Genomic DNA, 26,676 nt, shown 5'->3' with positions numbered 1-26,676 from the left:
ATTAAATGACAAACACCACCCCTCTCAGCTAACAGATAATCCAAAGCCATTCTATTTTTCAAACTCATAGTTCTTATAGCCTGGTGCTCCGTAGTTAGAACAGTGAAACCTTCCTCAGATAAAGCAGTAAGATTTTCTAACTCAACTGACAACTCATTAATCCTATGGGCGGCGTTAGCAGCACCATAACTAGGAAAAATTGTACCCAAAATCCCTTTCCAATGTGGGAGCCTAGCTCTCTTTTGCCGTTTGAGCATTGTCTTCCTCTCTAATAATGGGCTGATTGAATCATAAGTCGTGACCGTAGGTAGTAAGTGAGCTAGATAACATACTCCAGACCAATTAGCAGGCAGATACAGATAGGATCTGTTTCCACACATCCAAACCATATTCTTAGGACACGAGTACCCATCTCTACTAGGAAAAGTAACAAGAACCCTGGTTAATTTACCTGCCATGCCATACAATTGACTTCCATTCGGTAAGGCTGTAAGATTAAGAGTTAACACAAAAGGATCTGGAGCCAAAGATTCTGAAATAGTATAAGGATCAGTTCTGACAGGACAAGGTCTAGATGTATTAATGTGGGTTAAGGCACATGAAACTGGTATAATAGTTTTACAACCCTCCGTCTTTCCAAGGAAATAAGGTGTGCTTTCCTCCTGAGCAATACAAATATCTGGATCTTTAATCGGATTTCTATTACCCCGAATTCTATAAAGAGTTCCTGTAGACGCACACGTTAAATTAGTCTCACTAGAAAATTTACTAACATTTCTGCTTTCCCGTACAGTATAATTCCTCACCCAAGGAAAAATTACCTCCACCAACCGGTTATCTGGAAAGAAAGTAGCTAGAGTATAAGCAGTATCAATAGGAACTGGTACCAAAAATGGTTGATCATTAATAGCATGTGGAATCAAACAACAAACATAGCAACTATCATTCCTCATCTTCCTAACGGTTTGATGCATTAGTTGCCACCAGACATTATCAGCATGATCATAGTAGTCAGAAAAGTGATGAATCTCTTGTCGAATCCGCTGATGAGTATTATTAGCATAATTCCTCAAATTAGCCTTACATTGTCTTTGCTGTACCTTTTCCCAAATGAACACAAGAGTTATAAAAATACTTGCAATACCAATCATTAGCATCAGAACAGACCATCTTCCATTTAACTGCATCGTGACCTTGAAGTGGAATGTCCATTCTTCTGGTACAGAAAATCAAACAGTTTTTTCTCAAAGAAAACTAATTATAAACAACTTAAAAAAAACAAAAATCCTGCTGCCTCTCCTGAGTGGCTTCTGCACTTCAAGCTGCCCTGTTACCAGTCTGGTACAGGTGGGCGGTCGTTGGAAGCTCCTCTAGGTAGGAGGTTCAGAACCAGGATGCTGCTCGGGTGGTGTTCCAGTGAACACCTTGCAGTGCGTAAAATGGACCCAGGTGTCACGTTCCTGGACCTTTACGGCAGTGTGAGTCACCAGCAGAATTTGAAACGGACCTCTCCACCGCTTGTCTCTCCAGTGACGTGTCCTGGTATCTCTAATCAGCACCCACTGTCCTGGCTGGAACTGGTGCAGGGGTCTGTCAGCTACTGGGGGTAAGGCAGCTTTCACCGTCTGTTGAGAGAGAGAGAGAGAGAACGTGACAGAACCTTACAATATTCCAACATGGAATGTTCAAAATGAGCAGTTGTTAGTGTGCTTAGGTTAGTACTCGGTCTTCCCCCTGTATTTGCAGGTCTCCCAAAAAGGATTTCAAAAGGACTCAAATTAGCTCTGGATCTATTTCTCATCCGCATCTACATAAGAACCAGAGGGAGAGCTTTTGGCCAGGACAAACCTGTTTCTTCACAGCATTTAGCCAACTTATTTTTTATTGTTCCATTTTCTCGTTCTACTGATCCACCTGATTGTGGGTGGTAAGCACAATGTGTCTTCAACTGGAAACCAAGAAGCTTACTAATTTCTTGCAAAGCTTTGTTAACAAATTGTGTCCCGTTATCACTGGAAATCACCTCTGGGATTCCCCAGCGGGGAAGAATCTCTGTCAACAAAGACTTCGCTACAGCACTGCTGTCTGCGTGTTTTGTTGGAAACGCTTCAACATATTTAGAAAACCTGTCCACAACCACTAAACAATATTTCTTCCCTTCAGCAGGTGTCAACTCAATGAAATCCATCATCAAATGCTGAAATGGGAACCGTGGAGGTGGATGTGCCGCCTGTGATTGTGCAGGAACCCTTGAGGGGTTGTGAGAAGCACAGATCAAACATCTTTTACAATAATTTTCAGCTACCACTGAAAACCCATTTGTATACCAATATTTTTTAACCATATCCAGCATTCCCCCTTTGGACACATGATCCAATCCATCCGTCCATTTAGCAAACCAGGGAAAAAAATGTTTAGGCAGGCATGGTCTACCATCAGAAACATGCCAGCCAGAACTGCTGTTAAAGATACACCCAGCTCTTCGCCATTTTTCTTTTTCCTGTGAAGTAGCAAAAGATTGCATTTCAGGAACAGTGACAGCTTGCGGATCAGTCAGAGAAAGAAAAGTTTCATCTGAGGAGAAAGGCCTCAAAGTTGCGGTTTTTGCTGCCGAGTCCGCGGCTGCATTACCCCTAGAAACAAAATCAGACAGTCCTGTGTGCACAGCACACTTAACCACAGCCAAACGTGCGGGTAACATAATAGCATCCATAAGATCAGACACTTGTCTAGCATTCAAGCTAGGTTTTCCATCCGATTTCAAAAAGGAGCGATGTTTCCACAAGGCCCCGAAATCATGCACCACTCCGAAACAATATCTTGAGTCTGTGTAAATAGTCACAGTCTTTCCTTTATCCAACTTGCAAGCTTCAGTCAAAGCAATTAATTCAGCTGTTTGAACTGAGTAATGCGCTGGCAAAGGACCTGAGCGCAAAACAGCTGAGTCAGAGCACACTGCAAACCCTACTTGGTTCAGACCCACCGCAGAACGGGAGGAAGACCCATCTACATACAAGATAAGATCAGGGTTAGTCAAAGGGGTGTCTTGCAAGTCAGGACGAGGGGTACAAACAACAGTTAAGACAGCTGCGCAGTCATGACTTTCACCATCCTCCTCAGTAGGCAGTAGTGTGGCTGGATTTAAAGTGTTACAACGTTTAATTGTAATGTTGAGCATGTCCAATAATATTGAAGAATACCTCAACCACCTTGCTGCTGATAGATGAGACGTCTTTTGTTCCAGGAGGATGATGGAAACAGAATGTGGAACAAAAACTGTCAAAGGATTATATCCAACAATGTCACGTGATGCTAACACAGCTTTCTCAGCTGCAGCAATAGCTCGCAAACAACCAGGCAGCCCAGCTGCAACTGGATCAAGCTTACTGGAATAATAAGCCACAGGTCGCAATTTATCACCATGGAATTGCAACAACACAGATGACATGAAACCAGATTTTTCATCCACCATTTGAATAAATGGCTTGTCAGAGTTTGGTAAAGCCAATGCAGGCGCAGAAGACAAGGCTGTTTTTAAATCAATGAAAGCCAGTTCTGCCTCATCTGTCCATTCAATTTTGTCTGCAGCTGCCAAGCTCCTCCCATATATTAAACTGGCCAAAGGCGCTTCCAGCTCAGAGTAATTCAGAATGTGAGTTCTGCAATAACCTGTCATACCCAAAAATGACATCATTTGTTTCTTGGTGACAGGTTTTGGGATTTTCAGAACTGCTTCAATGCGCTGAGGGGACATTTTTCTGCTTTTATGTGAGAGAACATGACCAAGAAATGTCACTTCTTCCTGTACAAACTGCATTTTAGATCGTGAAACTTTGTGACCCTTTTTATGAAGATGTTGAAGCAGTTTTAAGGTGTCTTTCCTACACTGATCCGCTGATCCTGCTGATAATAATAAATCATCAACATACTGTGTAAGGACAGTTCCAGGAGACAGAGTCAAATCAGCCAAAGAGTCCTTCAGAGCTGTGTTAAAAATAGTTGGACTCTCTGTGTAGCCCTGACAAAGACGAGTAAAACAATATGGCTTCCCATCAAACTCAAAAACAAACCAATACTGACTGTCCTTGTGTACAGGGACAGAAAAAAACGCATTTGCCAGGTCTATCACTGAAAAATATTTAGCTTCTGGTGGAATTTGTGACAGAATCGTAGAAGGGTTCGGAACTGATGGTGCACGGGCCACAACAGACTGGTTGACAGCCTGAAGGTCCATGACAAATCTCCATTCGTCAGGCTCTCCAGGTGGCCTAATTTTTTTCACAGGGAACAACGGTGTTCTCACAGGTGAATTTGGACAGGGTACAATTACCCCAGCTTTAAGGAGGGAATCAAAAACAGGACGAATTCCCTCCAAAGCTTCCTTTTTCAATAAGTATTGTTTCTGACATGGCCTGTAGTTTGATTTAGGAGTAACAACAACTGGCTCACAATCTGTAATAAGACCAACATCATATTTGTGAGTAGCCCACAATGAATCAGGCAGCTCTTCAAGATCTGCATCCGCAGAAGAAGCAGTAGCTAAAAACAGATGTGAATGTGAAATCAGTTGCACTGTACGATTACAGGAAACAACAGTGGGACAATGTCTTTTAAAAGCATTTTGAGAAGGAGACGCAAACACATATGGGACATCTGTCTCCCTCCAATCCGTGGCAAGGAGACAATGTCTAACAAAAAACCCCACATCCTTCCATTCCATATTTTCAGACTTGGCCAATGATACATGCGGCACCGAACCAGAAACTTGAAAAAAATGCAGCTGTTCAGAGGTCAAAGTCACAGATAAAGCTGCTGTGTGATCATTCCAGTACATGCCAGAGAGGTACAATCTCTCATTTGTAATTTTGTACCAACTGTCCTCATAATCAAAATCAGGTCCTTCAGATACATGTGAAGTACAATGCAGATCATCTGCACTCATTAAATCACAACCAGGTGCCACAGCATTTACTGCCAATGTGACAAAATGTTGAGGAACAGGACCAACTGGAAGCTTCCACTCATATGCATATAAGGGTTGATCTGGGGCCCAATGTACTGCAGTGTAGTCATAGTCAAAGTCCTTCTGAGTGTGAACTGTCAGTCCATCAGGGTTTGAAATAATAGCAATATTTAATCTGTACATCAAATCTCTACCCATCAAATTTAAAGGACACAAAGGAGACACCAAAAAAGAGTGTTTTAACTGCACTCCCTGTGGAGTGGAACACTTTAGAGGAACAGGAAAACTTTCCCTAACTGTTTCACCTGAAGCAGAGACAGAATGAACATATCGACCACTCAGTTTTGGCTGCTCTTTGATACATTTAGCTGATAAAACAGAGTGTGTCGCTCTTGAATCTACAACAAAAGAAATTTCTTCATCCATCACCATCATAGAAAACATAGGCATTCTTTTAAAAGCAGGGTTCTGTGTATGGAGATACGTGCCTGGTAAAACTACGGAGGCACCTTCTAAGTGTAATATGGCGTCTGCAAGCAACCTATGTGAATCAGTATTTTCATGAAACTGTGTGTGTGTTTGTGAAACCTCACGCTCCTTAAGAGACCCCTCCTCAATGCAAGTGGCAGCCAGATCCAGGGTCCCGTCTTCCCCCCGTCAGTTACCGGTGTCCGGCTGCTGCAGTTTCTCTGGACATTCATTCCTCCAGTGTCCCAACTTTCCACATTTATGGCAAGCATCGGAGCGGGACCACTGTCCCCTTCCCCAACCTCTGCTCCGGCGTCCCCGGCCTCGTCCTCGAGGAAAAGAACCACGTTGATTTGTGCTGTAATACAGGGTCAGGGCAGCGTTATGCAAATCAGTCTCTCTTTTGTCCGCTTTTTTCTTCTTCCTGTCGTTGATAACATCATCGCTGTGTAAAGCATGTCTTTTCAGCTCCTCAAAACGCACCCCATGTCTCCAACCAACATAATGAGTCTTAGTTTGTGCTGCGATATCAGGGAGAAGTCCTTCCATAATACAGGTCCTTCTCAAAATATTAGCATATTGTGATAAAGTTAATTATTTTCCATAATGTAATGATGAAAATTTAACATTCATATATTTTAGATTCATTGCACACTAACTGAAATATTTCAGGTCTTTTATTGTCTTAATACGGTTGATTTTGGCATACAGCTCATGAAAACCCAAAATTCCTGTCTCACAAAATTAGCATATTTCATCCGACCAATAAAAGAAGAGTGTTTTTAATACAAAAAACGTCAACCTTCAAATAATCATGTACAGTTATACACTCAATACTTGGTGGGGAATCCTTTGGCAGAAATGACGGCTTCAATGCGGAGTGGCATGGAGGCAATCAGCCTGTGGCACTGCTGAGGTCTTATGGAGGCCCAGGATGCTTCGATAGCGGCCTTTAGCTCATCCAGAGTGTTGGGTCTTGAGTCTCTCAACGTTCTCTTCACAATATCCCACAGATTCTCTATCGGGTTCAGGTCAGGAGAGTTGGTAGGCCAATTGAGCACAGTGATACCATGGTCAGTAAACCATTTACCAGTGGTTTTGGCACTGTGAGCAGGTGCTAAGTCGTGCTGAAAATTAAATCTTCATCTCCATAAAGCTTTTCAGCAGATGGAAGCATGAAGTGCTCCAAAATCTCCTGATAGCTAGCTGCATTGACCCTGCCCTTGATAAAACACAGTGGACCAACACCAGCAGCTGACACGGCACCCCAGACCATCACTGACTGTGGGTACTTGACACTGGACTTCTGGCATTTTGGCATTTCCTTCTCCCCAGTCTTCCTCCAGACTCTGGCACCTTGATTTCCGAATGACATGCAGAATTTGCTTTCATCCGAAAAAAGTACTTTAGACCACTGAGCAACAGTCAAGTGCTGCTTCTCTGTAGCCAAGGTCAGGCGCTTCTGCCGCTGTTTCTGGTTCAAAAGTGGCTTGACCTGGGGAATGCGGCACCTGTAGCCCATTTCCTGCACACGCCTGTGCACGGTGGCTCTGGATGTTTCTACTCCAGACTCAGTCCACTGCTTCCGCAGGTCCCCCAAGGTCTGGAATCGGCCCTTCTCCACAATCTTCCTCAGGGTCCGGTCACCTCTTCTCGTTGTGCAGCGTTTTCTGCCACACTTTTTCTTCCCACAGACTTCCCACTGAGGTGCCTTGATACAGCACTCTGGGAACAGCCTATTCGTTCAGAAATTTCTTTCTGTGTCTTACCCTCTTGCTTGAGGGTGTCAATAGTGGCCTTCTGGACAGCAGTCAGGTCGGCAGTCTTACCCATGATTGGGGTTTTGAGTGATGAACCAGGCTGGGAGTTTTAAAGGCCTCAGGAATCTTTTGCAGGTGTTTAGAGTTAACTAGTTGATTCAGATGATTAGGTTCATAGCTCGTTTAGAGACCCTTTTAATGATATGCTAATTTTGTGAGATAGGAATTTTGGGTTTTCATGAGCTGTATGCCAAAATCATCCGTATTAAGACAATAAAAGACCTGAAATATTTCAGTTAGTGTGCAATGAATCTAAAATATATGAATGTTAAATTTTCATCATGACATTATGGAAAATAATGAACTTTATCACAATATGCTAATATTTTGAGAAGGACCAGTATATCCACACAGCATCTTTTCCCAGGGGCCCAAAACAGTAAGGTTAGCGGGGCGCTCCATACCTGAATGTTTATTGAACGCTTCTTCCATCCGGTAAAGAAAATCAGCGACAGTCTCATCAGGACGTTGTTTGACTTGTTGTAGCACGGCACAATCACTCCTCTGTGGAAATTTTGTGATCAAGTCAGTGCACAAATGTTCTATGGCATTATACCATGGTCCTTTACGATGATTTAAATCACCATTTTCACCTCCAGTTGTCATGACAAGGCGCACTGCAGGACCTGGCAATCTCAGACCAACTAACTCTCCAGGTTTGATTTTTGCTGCGAGGAGCCGGCGAATTTCTGTGCCAGTAGGTCTCATTTCATGGCATAAAGCTTTAAATTCCGTAGCAAACTTTCTTCCGTCTCCTACGGGATCCGTAAGTAACGCGGCGCTGGCTTGGATGTCTGCTGCAGTCCACGGTCGAAACACCAACTGAGGCTCATTTGTTCCGGCTACTTCCAACATAGGGCATTGATACTCTCCTTCTTCTTTTTTATCTTCTTCTCGTTGTCTTCCACTCCGTAACCATGTAAACTCATGGAAGCTAACAGGAGAGGAGAGGTATTTGCTGGTCCTTTGATGAACCCGGTCGCTGCTCATCTGTAGGCTGGTGCATAATCATACCTTCCGCTCCGCTGGGGCCGCTGTGCTCGATGAGGTCAGCCTGCACTGCAGGTGGATGTGTGAGTTGATTCACGGGCTGATACTGAAGCGGACTGGCGAGTTGTCCTGGCTGACTTGCGGGCAGATTTGCTGGTTGGCCCGCTGCTGGTTGGCCCGCTGCTGGTTGGCCCGCTGCTGGAGGAGGACGGGAGTCTAGATCGAGGTCTGCCATCTGGAGGGCCCGCAACTCCGTCTGTAAAGATGGATATAGACAGGAGGGTGAAGCATCACTAGCTCTATATGGAGGTGGAAACGTGGGGTCTTCAACAGCACGACCAGCATTGTCATACCTGTTTCCCACGTCCCCGGACAAATCTTTTCCCCCTGCCATCTGTTTCAATTCGGATTTTCTTTCCCTACGCATAGCCTCCGTAATCCATTCATTCCAACATTTTACCCATTTTTCTCTCTGATCTAAATCTTGTTTTTTAATCCTTTTTTTATTTTTTATTGTCTCCCAATCACCATCCATCAACTGTTTTATTTTATTCAACTGATTTACACTCAAACTTCCACCTTGTGGAAAACCAAACTTGTCCTCCCAAATTAAAGCACATGTAACACAATCATCTCCACCTTTTTCTTTCATTATTTTATAAATCGCAGAGTCTGGAGAAGGAGATACCCCTGATGCCTTTGAGGTTCTGGAACCCATTTTTCCTTTTTACCCGTTCAGCGGCACGTCTGCCGACTGGCTTTTCTCCTTTATGAGGTGTAGAAAATTGCAAAAAACCACCCGCAAAACCCTGTGTTCTGCTTTATGTTATCATTACCAATAACAACCTCCCTGTATCCTTACAGGGTGACCTGGCATACAGCTGATGTCCTCCCTCTCGCAACTCCAGAACCTAATTAATTAATTAGGAGATGATGGTTAATGTGTAATAAAAAAAAACAAAATAATATACATTATATCATACAGAGCAACTTCTCACCCAGATATATTTGTAGACAATTAGTTCGGATCCAATCGGCCAGAAGCCGCAGGCGGGCACCCAGACTCCACCACCGTAATATGGAAGTGGACTGAAGACTACGTCTCAGGCTGGCCAGGCGTCCGTGTCCCCCTCCTGCGGTCTCCTCTGGCACGTTAGATCCTGTTCGTGACGCCAAAATTGTTGTGGAATTTTCTTATCTAAGTGGAGAGAAGTTGACTCACAAGAAGAAAAAATCCGGACTTTGTCTTAATAAGTTTTATTCAAAGGCATTCAGCGTTTGAATGACTTTGTCACCGAGCAAGTCAGTTGAATAGAGCCCCGAACGCTATTTACACACAGTATTTATACCAGAACAAGACAGTGTTATCTCAACTGCAAAGAGTCTGTGTTTTACGACCCTAGACCCTTCTCGGGTTCAAAGGTGACAAGGTTACCTAGAAACAACCATCTACTCTCCCAAAGGCATCACCCTGAAAAATGGCCTTAACCATTAAACGTCTGATAATGACTTTTACAGCTTTCTCCAATAACACAGAGGTTCAGGGGAGTGAGGTAACCCAAAGGTCATACACTGTGGAATGTTTTTAAAAGAATTTCCATCACACAGTCCATTGTTTTTTTTTGTTTTTTTTTTTGAGAATGCTGAATAAATTGGCTTTCTTGGAAAAACACAGCTCGATGTAAAAAAGATTTTAAACACAAAACCTTCAGTATAACAAAAGTTTTGATTTAAACAGAAATATAACAAGTGTTTTTTCTCCCTCTATGGTGAACGTGTCCAGTACTATACAGTATTATCTATTGGCTGATTTGAACATAACAGAATAACATTGGAATCTTTTCTTCCAATGAGGCTTAACAAAACTATTAATTTAGGACATGTCCATCACCCACACTCCACTCTTTAATACTGAGCGAAATTCTGATTTGAATTCTGCATAGTTGCTGTAGTTACATGGTAATTCCAATAAGCAACTACAGGTGTGCGCCACAGGGCGCCTTGTAAACTCAGACATGTCTGAAAATGTGACCTTAATGGTTTTAGCCAGGAACAGTCAGACCCTGTGCAGTATCTGAGGAAAAGGCCAAGCTCCTTCTCATCTCTTTCTCTTATAAATCTCAAGAGTTGATTGGAAGTGATTGTTTCCGCATCTAACATGCATCCAGGGAACTGAATACACTTGATAATATTTCTTGCTCTGGGTTTCAGATCATGCAAAATATTGTTCAATCCATCATAACTCATTGATTCCCCAACAGATCTAAGAATTTGCTGCCAACACTTGATGATGAAAGCTGATTCTTGCACCATCTCTTTGTGATCTATTTCTTCCACTAGTTTTGGCAGATTCCTGTCAGTTGGGAGCAAAGTGCAGTTGTGACTGCTGAGTATGCTGAGAAGTTCTTCATCAGCCATTGTGAAGTTGTCAAGAGCTTCAGTTAACACATCTTTTTCAGTAGGGCTGATGAAATTAAAGAAAGCCTCCATTAGAATTTTTCCTGAAGTGCTGAGTGACAGAGCCTCTGTTAGAAATGGAGGGGCAAGCTGGACGGGGAGGTACTAAAATTGGTGCCATCCAAAAGCCAAGACCCGAGCTACAGCAGCCCACTCTCTTTCTTGAAAACTGTGGTGCAGAGTAGGGATCTTGTAGGTTGTTCCACATGTCTTTGTTGCATAAAATAAATTCCAGAAATCAGTGAGAATATCTCTAATGATCCCACTTCCCACTCCAGCCTCAACCTCGCCATGCTCAAGCACACGTCTGAATTAAATATTATTATCCAATCTGTTCTCATCATCAAATGCTTCAACCATATCCATAACACAGTGTACTTGCCGGATCACAATAGATTGCTTTTCAGCAATATTATCTGGATTTCCAAAGAAATCCCTTTTTGCTTGGGTGGAGAACACCTGTCCAAAATCCATCATTGGATCAATATCATCTTCACTTTTAGCTATCACTGCTGCCACTGTTGGCTCAGGTGAATCTGAACCTTCAGTGGTCACCACAGTTGCTGGTTGATCATTACTGACTTGTAGGGGTGAGTGGCAGGACTGGTGCCTGAGATGAATTAGTTTGCGGTGTTGATGCATTTTGTGAATTGCTGCAAGGCTCTTTCATGGGACTGGATGCACACACTAATGAGCTGGATGAGGATGGCTCAGTGTGGCTGGATGTGTGAGGCAAAAGGGGCTCATCTGTAACATTGCTTGGCCCAGAATCACTACAGTCTTTAGCCTTTGTACAAAGGTAAATCCTATAGAGCTTATGGTTCGTTTGCTCATACAAACTTCCAATTGTCACATTGCACTCAAGGGGCTCCTCAGAACCCATGAGACAAAGCATGAACTCAAAGTCCTCTAGTTTGGCTTTCTTTGAGTTCTCATTGGGGAAAAATAGTGTTTTTCCCTCCTCAAGAAGGCTGGATACCATGTAATGTTTCTTGACAATCATCTCTCTAGTTCCACCTCCAGTAGGCCTTCTTACTTGCTTGTACACATAGTCTTGGTAGTTCAGCCAGCCAAGTTAAATTTTTCTTGTCTGTTTCTTAGCATTCTTATTTCCAAGTCCAGGTCTTGACTGGCTATTGCTGATTCCTGCGAGTGAGGCTGCAGATGGAAGTTTCATTTTCTCTTTCAGGCAGTTTATCAACTTTCTTTTCCTCTGCTCTGTCTCCTCTGCTTCAGCTGAGGATAAATTCCTCCAATTTGTGGCAAAAATGCGGTCACCATATCGAGGAATATAAACTGAGAGTTGCTCTTCACCAAGGAACTTTACAATATCTTTATCTACCTAAAAAACAAATGCATGAGATGTCAGTATTAGCCAATTGGTAAATATACTCCAAGAAATGTGTATCCTATTTAATATGTACGTACGTACGTATGTACAGCCAGCCAGCCACTAAGTTGGTGCAGAATGCAAAGCTGTAGCTTCTCTTTCTGGTGATAGATTTTTTTGCATTTAGAGGTTTTGCCTTTGAGTACTGGTTTGGATCATGTAGGTTAGCCTGACCTTGTCCTCTGCCATTTTTGATAGGTTCTTCTCAGGCACACCTCTTTCCCTTAAAGCTGAGAGAAACTGGTCCATAGTGATTTGGCAGGATAAATGGAACAACACAATACATGTTAATTGCTGTCAAACGTTAACAACACAGGAGGGAAAAACTGAATCCATTTTGTGTAGACAATGATGAATTAAAAGTGGAATTCGGAATTTTTGTTTACCAATTCTGCTCGCAAAAACACACCAAGCACAAAGCAAATCATCAAACCATGGACGTCTCATTATGATATACTTATCACATATTCTAAGAATTATTCACATAATTACACAAACATGCCATGACTTGCACTTATAAGTCCTCTCCCGCTGTTGTGGCATGCCTTTGAAGGATGGAATCAGGTTTAACAAACACACAAATTATCTCGTGATCTCGAGAAAGCAAAGTTTGTTTTCCCGAGATAAATCATCCCGTTATCACGAGAAAACGGTCTTCGTTATCTTTAGATAACGAGAAAATTAACTTGTTATTTCAAGAAAACCATCAGGAAAAAGAATATGCAGAAAACGGCCGCTCTCTGCTTCTGTACAGTTCATAACCATGCATAGATTTATCATTTATATTTAGTATTACAGTTTCAAAGTAAAATTACACTGTATTCCCTCACTGCTTCAACAAAAACTATCAAACGCATCATCACAGTTGTAAAAGTACAACCACCAAAGAGCACCAAGTATTTAATGCAGCTGTATTTTGGACTTTTTCACTAAGTGATCATGCTTTCACTGTAAAACAATATAACAAATGTGATGGGATATTTTTGCCATAACACATACCCCTAATATGCACGGAAATTAAGAAGCGTTCTTCTACCATGACTGAACTAATCAACTACTCCAATGTCTGTGATTCTGTGCATGTGTTTAGATGTTTATAGTAGAAAGTGCGTCAGGAGAGCATTGCTGCCTGAACGAGTTCACTGTGACTGGATCTACTTATGTCCCTGAGGGGGAAGTGTGAGTGTTTTAACCTTTAACTCCTAAATTAACTTGGGACAGTCTGTGCATGTTGAGTTGCTGTTTAATGAAATAACACGTCCTTTTTTTCCCTCTGTTCCAGCATTGTTTTACCTTTAAACTGTTTTTCAATGTCCTCATCTCTGCAGTTACAAAGATGGCTCAGTGGTGAAATGCAATCAGTATGATGGCCTGGTGGAGATGGCTTCTATCTGTGCTCTGTGCAATGACTCATCACTAGACTACAATGAGGTAACAAATGCTAACATGGCTATGGCAACAGCTCTGACCAACACTTTTATGACAAAGTCAGTTCTGAACAGGTCAGATGCATTAATCTTTTTCTACTTGTGTTGTGATCCAGGCAAAGGGTGTTTATGAAGGCTGGGAAGGCAACAGAGACTTCCCTCTGCTGTCTGGTGGAGAAAATGAACGTGTTTGATGTGGATCTGAAGAGACTGAGCCATGCAGAGAGGGCCACAGCCTGTTGTTCTGTAAGTGTGTGTGAAGCTTCGATAGATCAGTATTTTCATGTGATCAGAAAAACAAAGGAACAGATAGGGCGAGGCCTGTCTAATGAACAAACTAATAAGCCATCCAGTTCCTTTATGTGCATCTGAATCCTTCTCTGTGGTTATTTCAGACCCGTCAGCTCTTGTACCTGATGTTAAACTCACCTCTAAGAAATATCAAATTGGTTGTTTCGAAAATTCTCAGTCGGTCATTTTCTATACTGCTTCTTCCATAGTGGGTCGTGAGGAAGCTGGTGTCTGTTTCAAAAATGTATAAAATAAATTATAAATAAAATAAAAATTATTAATGAAACTACTCTGTACTGAAGAAAGGTACCACCAGTTTTCATTGATGGATTTTTCAGACAATTAAACCATAATGAAAGGAGGCACTGCTGGTTAATGTGTAACATGCAAAAAACCTTCAGCAATAGGTTGAAAGTCCAATAACTTACAGACCTAGTCTATAAATTTGAATATTTATGAATAGTTAATTTCTTTCTGTAACTAAATTTACTAAGTGAAATACATCTAGATTAATTCCACACAGACTGGTGCCTCCAAGCCTTTTTTTCTGTTAATTATGATGACTCGATAATGTTTAATATCTGCTTAAAGGTTATATTCAAATAGTACTTTTAATTTAACAAATCTCACAGAAGTACAAATTCTAATATATTTAATATAAACTTTTGATTCAGATTTTTCTATAGAAAATTAAACATGACATTTCTGTTCTTTCCTGGGTTATCACCACACAATCTAAACACAAACACCTTACAGTGACAACACAAATGCTCTACACCCTGGGGGACTTTTTATTCTTATTCACCTGAAAACTGAAAGGGCTAATGTTCTGTTGTCCGCTATAGAAAAATCATTGAAATCATTCATAAACACTCTAAGATTTTGTACCACAGGATTATAAGGTCTGATATCTGAGTTTTGGTCCATGTCATGTTCTATGAGAGCAGAACTCATTACTGACATTGTTTTCTTTTAATGATTTGCTTTCAGGTGATTAAACAGCTGATGAAGAAGGATTTGACACTAGAGTTTTCCAGAGACAGAAAGTCCATGTCTGTTTTCTGTTTCTCCAATAAACTTACCCAGTTTGCCTCTGGAGCCAAGATGTTTGTAAAGGTCAGTTTCACCTCATGTCTTAGGACATGCTTTTTCATTTGCTGCCTATAAAGACACAAATATGTCTTTATTTGTCTCACTGTGTTTCATCACATCAGGGAGCCCCCAGAGGGCCTATTAGAACGCTGCAATTACATCCGTGTCAGCGACTCTGGTCGTGTACCTCTGAGCCCATCTGTTCGAGAACAGCTCCTGTCCACCATACGGGAGTGGGGCTCAGGACGAGAGACACTGCGCTGCCTCGCCAAGGCAACCCGGAACAAACCACCTGATATTGAGTCTCTTAACCTGGAGAACCCAGCAACCTTTGTAAACTATGAGGTGCTGATAATTGTCTAGATTGAACTCTGGATCTCATAATGACCAAGCATAACTTATTTGTTTTTAACAGTTGTTTATGATTCTACATAAGACATGACATTATAAAATCCTTCTGTCTGTGACATAACTTAAAGAAAGCAGAGAATAGCCCAGTTCTCCACCATAAACTCTGCTTCTGTTTCACACTCTCAGTCAGACCTGACCTTTGTGGGATGTGTGGGGATGTTGGACCCTCCAAGGAAAGAGGTTCTTGGAGCAGTTCAGATGTGTCGGCGGGCTGGCATACGGGTCATTATGATCACAGGTAAGTGTACACAGCTCTGCAGATTTTCACAGCTGCAACAATTACTCAGTAAATGCAAAAACAGCAAGAACCCAAACACAGCAAATTAGTTATTTCCCATCAGCAGAACAGCAGTGGACAACCAACAATGGATTAGGGATGTCAGTCAGCAGAGACCACAGCTCCAATCCAATACATTGCTGCCCCGTGCATGTCTCTCCATACACCGACTGCTCAAAATTGTTTTTCAACATGAACAGTTCTCAGAATCAACTTTATTGTGTGCACAAACAAATAATTTCACTTCGGTTTTCATCACTCACATGGTATTGTATATCAACATCATTTTAAACAACAACCACAATGTGTAAGAACAGCATGTTATGTAACATACAACAGTATGTACAAGTGTGCTTTATTATTTTATTTTATTTTTTTTCCTTTTCTTTTTGATGTATGCATAACAGGGGTCCCCAACTAAAGTAACAGGAGGTCCACTACCTCTATCATCCGCTTAGGGGTCCAAACATTTAAAATCAACTGACAAAAACATTTTCTTTCATTTGTATTTAACATTTAATTAACACTTGAGGTTTTGTTTTTAACTACTGATCAATTATGAATCAATTATTACCATGAAATCATCTGCTTAACATAAACGTGCTATCCAATTTAAGTACCAATGTTAAACTCACTTTGAATGGCACAGTCGAGCTGGGTCTGTACATCTTGGTATAACAATTCTGCTCTCCTTGTTGTGCTTGTGGCAGGCATGGCAGTTTGCTTAACCTTTTCTTAAGTTGTTGTATTTCTTTTCCATCTTAAAGTGTTTCTGCCACAGCTTCTATGCACTTTTTGATAATTTCCTAGTCAGTGAATGGCTTTTTGTTTTTTCCTAAAATCCACTATACTCACAGTGAACACTCGTATGCTCGATGTTGTGCTGTAAGAGACTGTGTTATCAGCCGTGTAGCTCACTCATGTTCGCTCATATCCACTCAGTTCATTAATTTTCTTTGTCCTACCGTCAGACCCAATCTGATAGCTTTAGTTGAAGTTTTTATGCTTGGTTTTATGACTAGATTTCCACTCTTTATAAATCCAACTGATTCATAACATTTAAGGCAGACTGGCCTTACTCCCTACGGAGGTTAAAAGGAAAGCATATGCTTCTGTCCATTCGTCTTTAAATGTGCGATTTTCATAGTCCACATTATGTATTTTTGACAAAGCCTTTTTTTACTTACCAAGTCATTGTACTGTGAGCAAGCAAGCGTCTTAACAGCTTGTAACAGTAATGTTAATTGCGCCACACCATACTTCACTGACGGCTGAAGGCAGGCTTCAGCCTCCATAGCTCCAGCCGTCAGTGGGTCAGTGGAAAGACAACAGGTACCTTAATTTGAGGACCCCTGATATATAAGATGGAAGCCAGGTAGTGATCGTGCAAAATTATAAGCTTATATGTCTCCAGCAGAGTAGCTGACTACTCTGGGTGTAAGGTGTTCCTTGTGTTGAACAGAGAGACAGTCTGGTGGAAGAAACTGTCTCTGTGGAGGCTGTTTTTTGCAGATAGCACCGCACTGAAGGTAAAAGTCTAAACAACCTGTGACCAGGCAGAGATGTTAGCTGCCCTTGTCCTGACCCTAGACCTGTACAAATTCTGAGTGGAGTGAAGGTAAGTACTAGTTATCCTCTCTGCAGACCTAATTATTTGTAGAAGTATGGAACTGTCTTGTTTTGCAGATGAGTCAAACCACAAAGAGATGGATGAGCACAAAACTGACTGAAAGGTGTTAATGTAGAAGATGACCAGTAGCTCCTCTGCAAGGTTGGATTTCTTAAGTTGCTGTAGGAAGTACAGTCTCTGCTGGGTCTTCTTCCGAACAGTGTCTGTGTGTGAGGACAATCTCGGGTCTCAAGAAAGGCTTGTTCCTAGGAACCGGAAGTAATCCACTGTAGACACAGTGTTGTTGAGGATGGTGAAGGGAAGCAGTGTAGGGGGTGTTCTCCAATAGTCCACAGTCATCTACACTGTCTTTAGCAGGTTTAGTTCCTGTTGGCTCTGACTGCACCAGTGATCCACCAACTGGTGGAGGCCAGCACTGTGAACTGGGTAAGTTTCTGGTGAAGGATGTCTAGATTTATGGTGTTGAAGGCCCGAGCTGAAGTGTACAAACAGGATCTTGGCAAACGTTTCTGGGTGGTCAAGGTGGAGCAGTATGAAGTGGAGTCCCAAACCAACTGCATCATCAGCAGGTTAACATGGTTAACATGCAAGCTTGGCAAAAGTGATTTGACATGGCCACGGAGCTCCACGGTGATTATACAGCACCTGAAACGGAAACATGTTGGAGTGGATGAGGGTGAAGGAAGCTCAACAGCATGGTAAGCCACTACAATATCCTACATTTCTCCCTTTTCGAAGTGAGGAAATATAATGTTAGTCTCTCCGGTAGCTCGTCTGATGACACTGTGTGCTTGTTAGCTGGTTAATAACAGTGATAGAGTATGTGTGTGTTACTTTTTAATTTCAGTTTAATTAGCTTAATCAGTGTTTAGATGTGCTTTATAATGATTAAGCTTCAAGTTTTAATTTGCTGACAAAGTCTGAGCGAAGGCACTGCACTGTATGGGAGGGATCAGTATGGCAGGATGGATTGCTTAGATCTTCTTAGATCTACTCATATTTATTTATATATATATATATGACAGGTGTTTCAGTTTCATTGTCCAACCCCTGTATATATGAACAGCAATAGCAATAACTCCGGCAATAGACCAGGCACGTTTTATCTCAAAAATAGGCATTAAATGTAAAAGACAATTAATACCTAATGATATCTACTAAAAAGTACATACACAGTATCCGTAACCTTGTAACCTAATGGGGGTCATTATCTACCTTTTTGTGTTCCCAAACCCTGTCCCAAGGGGTCATCCCTTCCCTCTTGTTGGCTGAAAGTCGCTGAAAGACGAGTTAACTATTTTGTAGAATTGTGAGGCTTTTCGTTCACCAATTCATAGGATGCAGTTTCAGTCATGGCACTAACCCATTCTTTCAACTGTGGGCTTACTGATGCCTTCCAATGTCTTAAAATTGCTCAGCAAGCTGTTGTTGTACCCACTGAAATTACAGAAAATTGCTTTTGGTTATATTGGGTATCTGAGATGTATGTAAGCAGAGCACTGAATTTGAGGGGATTTCTGCTCCAAACCAGTTACTTAAAATATCTAGAATCTGAGTCCAATACGGTCTGATTAAAACACACATACCCACATACAGTGGAGGAAAGTACCAATTTTCTCTTTGCATTTCCAGCACAAATCATCATCCAGGAGCTTCATCCTATAAAATCTAGATGGTGTATAGTAGTACCTATGTAATATGTTATATTGTGTAAGTTTACCCCTCGCCTCTCTGACATATTTGTTCCCCATCTATCACTTTCAATTTCTCCACCAAGTCCCTCTGCCAAATCATCTTTAACTGGTTAGAGTCGTCGCTGAAAGACGAGTTAACTATTTTGTAGAATTGTGAGGCTTTACGTGCTCCAATTGGGAGTATCGTGAAGTCTACCACCATGTTATTAGTAATGTTGTCTAGCTTTGAGATAACGCAGCTCCTCATTTACAAAAATCTTCTAAAATTATCTTGTGGTTTTCGTCCCGGCCGTGGTACACTGGACCAGCTCTATACCCTCTACAGGGTACTCGAAGGTTCATTGGAGTTTGCCCAACCAGTTCACATGTGTTTTGTGGACCTACAGAAAGCATTCGACTGTGTCCTTTGTGATGCCCTGTGGGGGGTGCTCCAGGAGTATGGAATCGGGGGCCCTTTATTAGGGGCCATCCGGTCCCTGTACGAGCGGAGCAGGAGTTTGGTCCGCATTGCCGGCACTAAGTAGGACCTGTTCCCGGTGCATGTTGGACTCCGGCAAGGCTGCCCTTTGTCACCGGTCCTGTTCATAACTTTTTTGGACAGGATTTCTAGGCGCAGCCAAGGGCCGGAGGGGGTCTGGTTTGGGGACCAGTGGATTTCGTCTCTTCTTTTTGCAGATGACGTGGTCCTGCTGGCACCCTCTAGCCAAGACCTACAGAATGCGCTGTGGCAGTTCGCAGCCAAGTGTGAAGCGGCTGAGATGAAGATCAGCTCCTCCAAGTCAGAGGCTATGGTTCTCGACCGGAAAAGGGTGGCTTGTCCTCTTCAGGTTGGAGGGCAGTTCCTGCCTCAAGTGGAGGAGTTCAAGTATCTCGGGGTCTTGTTCACGAGTGAGGGAAGAATGGAACAGGAGATCGACAGATGGATCGGTGCGGCTGCCACAGTAATGGGGGCACTGTGTTGGTCCGTTGTGGTGAAGAGAGAGCTGAGCCGAAAAGCGAAGCTCTCAATTTACCGGTCGGTCTACGTTCCTACCCTCACCTATGGCCATGAACTTTGGGTCATGACCGAAAGAACGAGATCCCGGATACAAGCGGCTGAAATAAGCTTCCTCCGTTGGGTGGCCGGGCACTCCCTTAGAGATAGGGTGAGGAGCTCGGCCATCCGGGAGGGGCTCGGAGTTGAGCCGCTGCTCCTCCACATCGAGAGGAGCCAGTTGAGGTGGCTCGGGCATCTATACTGGATGCCTCCTGTACGCCTTCCTCGGGAGGTGTTCCAGGCACGTCCCACCGGGAGGAGGCCCAGGGGACGGCCCAGGACACGCTGGAGGGACTATGTCTCTCGGCTGGCCTGGGAACGCCTTGGGGTCCCCCCGGAGGACCTGGAGGAGGTGTCTGGGGAGAGGGACGTCTGGGTGTCTCTATTGAGTCTGCTGCCCCCGCGACCCGGTCCCGGATAAGCGGAAGACGACGAGTACGAGTATCTTGTCCCACCAAATTAAATTTCTGCCTCAGTTTATCATAAACAAAAACAACCCGTCTTCAAAAAGGTCTTTAACTGTGCTTAACCCTCTCGTGTACCACTGTTTCCAATACACAGGTTTTTAACCAATACTGACTTCAGGATTATCCCACAAATGGTGGAGCCATTAGGGGGCGCTCAGGGATCTTCTCAAATGTATTGATAAGGAGTGTCAATTAAGCACAGGTGTGGTGCAAATGAGCACACGGTTTTGACCGTGTTTGTGGGAGCTGAGGACATTTCTGTATGTGTCACTTCATAGCCACTCACCAAACAATAAATGGATTAGCATATCCGACTGGACTTCAACAAGCACCGCTCTCCATTTTGTAACAGTAACCTACCACAGGTGCATGCGTAAGACCAGAAAAAGTGGCACTACATCATGTCAAAACCTGCTCAGTAACTTCTGTGGTCTGCTACTCACACGCTTACCTTTCTGCAAGTGACAAAGTTTGTGAGTAGTGGGTGCTGTGGCTCAAGCAGATGGAATCTGCTGCGGGACTGGGTCTCACCAGAGCTACTGATGGGAGGACTGACAGAGGTGGACCCGCGTCTAAACATCGCTGGGAACGACTGGGTCTTCCCAGAGCCAAGGTTGCAGCAGGTGGTGACGGAAGGTGAAGAGGAGCCACGGGCGTCGCAGGGACGGAGCAGTCGCTGAGAGGTGAACGAGGCTGGAGGAAGGTGCCGTACCAAGTCTGCAGGGTCGTGCCTGGGGTGGCCAAGAAGCAGACGGCACAAAGCGGTTCGAGCCTGGAGCGACTACGAAACCAGCAGGCTTGTGAGGCCTATTTATAAAAATGAGCTTTGAGGTATGAGCACTACCGGAAGTAAATAAAAGGGCCATATATGACGCATTGGTGAACAGAACTGAACTCTAAAGAAGACTTCAAAGACTTTTTGTGCTGGTTAATTAAGACAGTAAATTAAGAATATAGTGTTTGAAAGTTTGAGGTTAAGTTACCTGCATTTCATTTGTTGAACTGCATATTTTTAGTTTTATTTCCGAAATGAAAATGGGTGATACTGAAGGTACTGAGTTGTCTATTTTGCAAGATGAAAAGATACTTTCTGAAGAGTTTGCTATTAAAAGTAAAAGGTTGTGTAAATTAACAGAAAAAGTTCTACAAGCAAAAATAGATGAATTGGAAAAAACAAGAAAATCTCTCCAAAAAAGCTGCTCCACAAATGAAATGGTAAATGGTAAATGGACTGAACTTATATAGCGCTTTTCCAGTCATACAGACTGGAAAAGCTGTATGACTACCAGTTACTGTCAAATGAGTATAGTCACGAGGTCAAAGGTACATTTTCACAATATAAAGGGTTGATTAATGATGCCAAACATGCTCATAACTGCTTCCTGGATTTGTTGCCTGATGCTGAAATAGAAAAAAAAGGAAGTGTGGTTCAAAGCAAAAAAGTTGAGTGTTCAAGAGTGTCATCAGTCTGTGACTAACTATTTGAAAGGTAATAATAATGGTGATGAATTTCAAAGGCTGTGTGAAAATGAGAATAATATAAAACCCATTGACAGTCAAATGTATAATGCAAAAACACAAAATCTAACTACTCAACCGAGTTGCCAACTTTACGAGCCCAAGCAGAAGCAAAAAAGGAAGCAGCACTGAAAGAAAAACATGAACTGGAAAAAATGGCTCTAGAGGAAAGACAAGAGTGGGAACAAAGGACTCTCGACTTGCCTGCTACAGTGCCTGAGCAAAATAATTTATTCATCCAGTTTCTTCAAAAGCAAAATGACATTTCTGATTGTCTTATTCAACAACAGCATGCTATGCAACAACCACCATGAGACATTCCAATTTTTGATGGAGATCCAGTGAAATAGAAGGTTTTTACACAAGCATTCAAACACTGTATTTAGGACAAATGTTTATCAAAATGAACTGCCTGTATTTTCTTGAAAGGTACACCAGAGGGCTTCCTAGAGAGCTTATAGCAAGCTGTCTCCACATGTCACCTGAGATTGGCCTATCACAAGGCAAAATTACTGTTACATGAACATTTTGGAAATGACATAAGACTAACTAATGCTTATATGCAGAAAGTTCTTACGTGGCCAATCATGAATATGGAAAGTGCAACTCTCCTGCAAGACTATGCTTTATTTCTACATGATTGCAGTAATGCAATGGCAGATCTCACTAATCTCAATGAACTCAATATGTCAGCGTAATCTCCAAATTGCCATACAAAATGAGAGAACAAGTCAGAAACGTGGTATGTGATATTCAAGAAACACAAAATCGCAGACCAAACTTCAATGATATTGTTAGCTTTGTTGAAAGACAGCTGAAAATAATATCTGATCCAGTATTTGGTTACCTTCAAAATGTTGAACGTGTCAAACCTGTAAAGACTGAAATATTTAAACCAAAACTAAGACATGACAATTTTGCTGTAAACTTGTGTCAAACCAACATCTCTGATAAGGACAAAAATAGATAATACATTAGAGATAATACATTCAATTGCTTGTTCTGCTCTCAAACTCATTCAGTTAACAGTTGCCAACGATTCACGGAAAAACAACAATGGGTCATTTTTTTAAAACAGTGCAGTAAACCATTGACCTGTTTCAAATGTAAGCTTAACCATCCAACTGTGTTACATACTGTCACAAAGGTTGACAAATCAGTCAGCACAAATGCTGAACAACCATGCACAACAGTCCACAACAATTCGTTGGTCCTCTCAATCCTGTGTCAGCCATACTGGGCTGGTGTTTGTAGAAAGCTTCCTATACTACCAGTAACTGTCAAGTCCAAGAAGGAAAACAAACTTATACAAACATATGCTTTTTTGGACAATGGATCAACATCTACATTTTGTACTGAAAATCTGATGAGAAAATCAATGTTCTACCAAGTTAAAGTTGCTGAAGAGCACAAAGACTTTCTCTTATTTCTGTGGTGGCCAGGCGTAGACTTAGCTAAAGAAGTAACTGAGTACAGAATGACAGTACATCTATTTGGAGCGGTTTCTTCTCCTAGCTGTGCATGTTATGCTTTAAAAAAAACAGCTGAAGATCCTTGCCAAGAGTTTTCAAGCAACATTGTTGAAACTGTTAATAATAATTTCTATGTTGATGATTGTTTGAGAAGTTCACCTTCTGTTGAAGAAGCAATACAGGTTGCTAATGGCTTGAGTGATTTGTGCCATAAAGAAGGCTTCCATCTTACTGAATGGGTCAGTAACAACCAAGCAGTTCTTCGAGCTATTCCTGAAAAGAAACATTCCAAAAATGTCAGTGTACTCAATCTAGACAAAGATCAACTTCCAACAGAAAGAGCCTTAAGGCTACAATGGTGTTTGGAAAATGATAATCATCATTCACATTATTCATCTTAACAATATATGTCAAAATGAAATTACTTACTTGGTATGGAATTCTGTCAGTGATTGCTTCAATATATGATCCTCTTGGTTATCTTGCTCCTGCTACACTTCCTGCAAAACTTTTGCTACAAGAACTTTGTAGAAGGAATTATGGTTGGGATAACGAAATTCCCTCAAGGTTGAAACAACAATGGATGAATTGGTTAGCAGAGTAAGACATCTGCATTTCAAGCAAACAGATGCTTAAAACCTCCAGATTTTGAAATAACTGTTAGTGTAGAACTTCCCCATTTTGCAGTTGCCAGCAACAATGGCTATGGCACTGTAAGATATCTACGATTAGAAAATGGTTCCAGACAAGTTCATGTGTCTTTTCTGCTCAGTGGCACCACTTAAACCACTTACCATCCCATGTTTGGAGCTAACTGCAGCTGTCCTTGCCACACAAATGGACAAACTTGTCAAAACAGAGTTACAACTCCTGTTGGAAAAGTCATATTTTTGGTCTGACAGTTGTACAGTGCTTAAGTATATAAACAATGAAAACAAACGTTTTCGAACATTTGTAACAAATATAATTGCAACCATTTGAAAGGCATCCAATCCTCAATTACATTTCAACAAAAGAGAACCCTGCGGACATCACTTCTCGAGGTATTTCGTTACGTAAGCTCTTAAACACAAGGACATGGTTAGCTGGACCAGACTTCTTGTGGAGTGTAAAAGAGACTTGGCAAAAGAACAAAGTCAACTTTGAAGAGGTGGAAATTAATGACCCAGAAATCAAACTCGAGGTCTTCAGTTTTTCAACCTTTATGGAAAACAATCCAACTAATAAACGTATTAGTCATTTCTCAGATTGGAGAAAACTGAAAACTTCAGTACCTTGGATCATGAAGATAAGAGAAATCCTATATAAACTCAGTCAAGCACAAACGAGTCCTGTACTGAGTAATCCTCAATCTGTCTAACAGAAACTACAAAAGATAAGAAACGATGCAAAGTAAACAAGTTTAAAGGTTGAAGATTTGTCTAAATCAGAAAACGCAATTGGTTTTTTCACAAAGAAATCAATTTTCAAATGAAATATTGTGAGTCAGTATTTTTATGGTATACATAAAATGTTTAAATATTTATTTAAAAAAATGTGTCAGATATGTTTTTTGTTAAAATGAAAAGGTGGGAGCTTGGGTACGACTATATTGAGGAGAAACTGTTCTATATCTTCTTGTGAGGCATTATGGGTTATGGAAGATGTATATAGCTTCTCATAATGTTGTTGGAATATACTATTTATATCTTTAGCAGTGAAAATTTGTGCATCCCCCTGTTTTATGACTGGTATTGTATTAGCAAAGATTTTTCCCTTTTAAGTTGCTTGCTAATAAATGGTAAATGGACTGAACTTATATAGCGCTTTTCCAGTCATACAGACCGCTCAAAGCGCTTTACACTAGAGCCACATTCACCCAATCGCACTCACTAACGCTCACATTCATACACCGATACGCAGATCGGTAGGCAACTTGAGGTTAAGTGCCTTGCCCAGGGGCACATTGACATATGGCAGGAGGAAGCTGGAATCGAACCCACAACCTTCTAATTGTAAGACGACTACTCTTCCCCATTTTTTCTCCACCTTCATAAAAGCTTGTTTTCAGTCTATAAAGTGTCTGTTCTGCTTTTTTATTGTAAATCTCATGTAATGAGTATTTTAGCTTAAAGAGTTATTGTAATTTCCCATCAGAAAAATGTTTCGACAGATCTAATTCCTTATTTTTAATCTCCTTCTCTTTAATCCTGATAAGATTCTCTCTTTTCTTTTTAATGGCCTGCGCAATGAATTTTGCTCTTATATATGCTTTTGAGGTTTTCCAGACAGAAGTTATTTCTTCAGTGCTAACAATATTTATTTCAAAAAAGGTTTTTAAATCTTCTACTGTCCTTCTAAAGGTTGGATCAGATATTAACCCAGTGTTTAGTCTCCATCTACCTCTCCTTTCAGTTTTTAGAATGGCCTTAATAGATAGCTCGACTGGTGCATGGTCTGTAATGGCAATGACGTTTATATCACAGTCAACCAAGGAAGTACTTATTAGAAAAAAATCTATTCTTGAAAAAATTTTATGGCAGTGGTAGAAGAAAGTAACATTTGGGTCTGTCAGCCCCCATATATCTATTAGTCCTGCATCTCTGTTCAGCATATGTAAGGCCTCTCAGTCCTTGGACATGAGAGGCGATCTGAATCAACTCCTGGCCAATACTGGATCCATAACTTTAGTTAAGTCCCCAGCTAAAACAATTTCACCCTCCGTGTCTCCTAGTATTTTATTTACCTCATGGAAAAAATGACACTGCTTCGATCACTGCCTCCACACAAATAATCCTTCCCTCTTCATCTTTAGTTTGTTTTAGCAAAATAAAACTTATGTTCTTGTGAACCAAAATCACAACACTATTACGTTTACTTGAGAATGAGCTATAGAATACCACACATCCCCCTTTAAATTTGTCTGCCTCCAATCCTTGCATGTGGGTTCCTTGTAAAAAACGATATCTGCCTGATTAGTTTTCAGAAATTATATTATCTTCCTTTTAATTGGGGTACTGTGTCCATTTATATTCCATGAAATACATTTAATTGGTCTACTAGTCATGTTTTTGAACGAACATTAGCGGGCCTCGTAATAATAATTATGAAGGGGGAGAGTGGAAAACTCTGTGCTTTAAATGTCTATTTGCATCCATTTGTAATGGAGTACATAATGGTTTTTGGAATCCTTATAATAAACACTTGCTATAATTTACCTGCCTGTTTTTGAACACATATAACAAAACCACAATCTAACAATGTAAACTAAACTTGAACATAAAAAGAAAACCA

General features: G+C 41.5%; 1 pseudogene; it reads left to right on the top strand.

Moving 5' to 3' along the window:
• LOC124868021 overlaps nucleotides 1-26,676 on the top strand; it is a 53,512-nt pseudogene that overhangs the window by 11,307 nt on the left and 15,529 nt on the right.

This window comes from Girardinichthys multiradiatus, chromosome 5, assembly GCF_021462225.1.
Source record: "Girardinichthys multiradiatus isolate DD_20200921_A chromosome 5, DD_fGirMul_XY1, whole genome shotgun sequence".
In the NCBI taxonomy this organism is placed as follows: Eukaryota; Metazoa; Chordata; class Actinopteri; order Cyprinodontiformes; family Goodeidae; genus Girardinichthys; species Girardinichthys multiradiatus.
The sequence above is the reverse complement of the archived record's forward strand: the minus strand, read 5'-3'. Positions and strand labels throughout refer to the sequence as shown.